This window comes from Mus caroli, unplaced genomic scaffold, assembly GCF_978045245.1.
Source record: "Mus caroli unplaced genomic scaffold, Mus_caroli_1 scaffold_8, whole genome shotgun sequence".
Lineage (NCBI taxonomy): Eukaryota > Metazoa > Chordata > Mammalia > Rodentia > Muridae > Mus > Mus caroli.
This window is the reverse complement of record NW_028227263.1, coordinates 141,915,102-141,918,264: the sequence shown is the minus strand read 5'-3', so window position 1 is coordinate 141,918,264 and position 3,163 is coordinate 141,915,102.

Here is a 3,163-nt window from a genome sequence, read left to right as displayed (position 1 = left end):
AAGTGTGTTATTAACGTCCTTCTTGAAGTCCTCTATCATCATCAGGAGATATGCTTTTAAATCCGTGTCTAGCTTTTCCGGTGTGTTGGGGTGCCCTGGACTGGGTGAAGTGGGGGTGCTGGGTTCTGATGATGGTGAGTGGTCTTGGTTTCTGTTAGTAAGATTATTACGTTTACCTTTCGCCATCTGGTAATCTCTGGGGTTAGTTGTTATCGTTGTCACTATTTAAAGATTGGAGCAGAAGCTGTGTTCCACTCACCAGCAGTCTCTAAATCCTGCGGCGGGGGTCGTGGGTAGCTGACGGTACCCCGGTGCTGGTCCAGCCGGAAGAGGCCTGTGGTCCTACTCAGGCCGTTTTTCTGCTTCCCTAACTAATGCAGTCTCTGGTCCCGCGTGCAATTGGATTGGAGCAGAAGCTGTGTTCCACTCTCCAGAAGTCTTAAGATCCTGTGGTGGGTGTTGTGGGTAGCTGGTGAGTGTCAGCCGACCCTGCGCCCCAGCTGCCCCGGTGCTTTTCTGACCGGAAGAGGGTTGTGGCCCGATGTAGGCCGGATTTCTCTCTCCCCAACCAGAGCAGTCTCAGGTCCCGCGTGATTGGACTGGAGCAGAAGCTGTGTTCCACTCACCAGCAGTCCCAAAATCCTGCGCGGGGGTCGTGGGTAGCTGGCGGGTGTCAGGCAACCCTGCGCTCCCGCTACCCTGGCGCTGATCCGGCCGGGTGAGGCCTGTGGCCCTACTCAGGCCAGTTTCTGCTTCCCTAACTAATGCAGTCTCAGGTCCCGCGCAATTGGATTGGAGCAGAAGCTGTGGTCCACTCACCAGCAGTCCCAAAATCCTGTGGCGGGGGTCGTGGGTAGCTGGCAGGTGTCAGGCAACCCTGCGCTCCCGCTACCCCGGCGCTGATCCAGCCGGATGAGGCCTGTGGTCCTACTCGGGCCGGTTTCTGCTTCCCTAACTAATACAGTCTCAGGTCCCGCGCAATTGGATTGGAGCAGAAGCTGTGCTCCACTCACCAGAAGTCTTAAGATCCTGTGGCGGGTGTTGTGGGCAGTTGGCGAGTGTCTGCAGACCCTGCGCCCCAGCTGCTCAGTTGCTTTTCTGACCGGAAGAGGGTTGTGGCCCTATGTAGGCCGGATTTCTCTCTCCCCAACCAGAGCAGTCTCAGGTCCCGCGTGATTGGACTGGAGCAGAAGCTGTGTTCCACTCACCAGCAGTCCCAAAATCCTGCAGCGGGGGTCGTGGGTAGCTGGCGGGTGTCAGGCAACCCTGCGCTCCCGCTACCCTGGCGCTGATCCGGCCGGGTGAGGCCTGTGGCCCTACTCAGGCCAGTTTCTGCTTCCCTAACTAATGCAGTCTCAGGTCCCGCGCAATTGGATTGGAGCAGAAGCTGTGCTCCACTCACCAGAAGTCTTAAGATCCTGTGGCGGGTGTTGTGGGCAGTTGGCGAGTGTCAGCAGACCCTGCGCCCCAGCTGCTCAGTTGCTTTTCTGACCGGAAGAGGGTTGTGGCCCTATGTAGGCCGGATTTCTCTCTCCCCAACCAGAGCAGTCTCAGGTCCCGCGTGATTGGACTGGAGCAGAAGCTGTGTTCCACTCACCAGCAGTCCCAAAATCCTGCGGCGGGGGTCGTGGGTAGCTGGCGGGTGTCAGGCAACCCTGCGCTCCAGCTACCCTGGCGCTGATCCGGCCGGGTGAGGCCTGTGGCCCTACTCAGGCCAGTTTCTGCTTCCCTAACTAATGCAGTCTCAGGTCCCGCGCAATTGGATTGGAGCAGAAGCTGTGTTCCACTCACCAGCAGTCCCAAAATCCTGCGGCGGGGGTCGTGGGTAGCTGGCGGGTGTCAGGCAACCCTGCGCTCCCGCTACCCCGGCGCTGATCCAGCCGGATGAGGCCTGTGGTCCTACTCGGGCCGGTTTCTGCTTCCCTAACTAATACAGTCTCAGGTCCCGCGCAATTGGATTGGAGCAGAAGCTGTGCTCCACTCACCAGAAGTCTTAAGATCCTGTGGCGGGTGTTGTGGGCAGTTGGCGAGTGTCAGCAGACCCTGGGCCCCAGCTGCTCAGGTGCTTTTCTGACCGGAAGAGGGTTCGTGGCTGTCTTCTTTTAGGTTTGTTGAGGGATTACCTTCTTGTTGTTTCTAGGGCGTGGTTCCTGTCCTTGTATTGGTTTTTTTCTGTTATTATCCTTTGAAGGGCTGGATTCGTGGAGAGATAATGTGTGAATTTGGTTTTGTCGTGGAATACTTTGGTTTCTCCATCTATGTTAATTGAGAGTTTAGCTGGGTATAGTAGCCTGGGCTGGAATTTGTGTTCTTTTAGTGTCTGTATAACATCTGTCCAGGATCTTCTGGCTTTCATAGTCTCTGGTGAAAAATCTGGTGTAATTCTGATAGGCTTGCCTTTATATGTTACTTGGCCTTTTTCTATTACTGCTTTTAGTATTCTATCTTTATTTAGAACATTTGTTGTTCTGATTATTATGTATCGGGAGGTATTTCTTTTCTGGGCCAGTCTATTTGGAGTTCTGTAGGCTTCTTGTATGTTCATGGGCATCTCTTTCTTTAGATTTGGGAAGTTTTCTTCTATAATTTTGTTGAAGATGTTTGCTGGTCCTTTGAGTTGAAAATCTTCATTCTCATCCACTCCTATTATCCGTAGGTTTGGTCTTCTCATTGTGTCCTGTATTTCTTGGATGTTTTGAGTTAGGATCTTTTTGCATTTTACATTTTCCTTGATTGTTGTGCCGATGTTCTCTATGGAATCTTCTGCACCTGAGATTCTCTCTTCCATCTCTTGTATTCTGTTGCTGATGCTGGTATCTATGGTTCCAGATTTCTTTCCTAGGGTTTCTATCTCCAGTGTTGCCTCATTTTGGGTTTTCTTTATTGTGTCTACTTCCCTTTTTAGGTCTAGTATGGTTTTGTTCATTTCCATCATCTGTTTGGATGTGTTTTCCTGTTTTTCTTTAAGGACTTCTACCTGTTTGATTGTGTTATCCTGTTTTTCTTTAAGGACTTGTAACTCTTTAGCCATGTTCTCCTGTAATTCTTTAAGTGAGTTATTAAAGTCCTTCTTGATGTCCTCTACCATCATCATGAGATATGCTTTTAGATCCGTGTCTAGCTTTTCCGGTGTGTTGGGGTGCCCTGGACTGGGCGAAGTGGG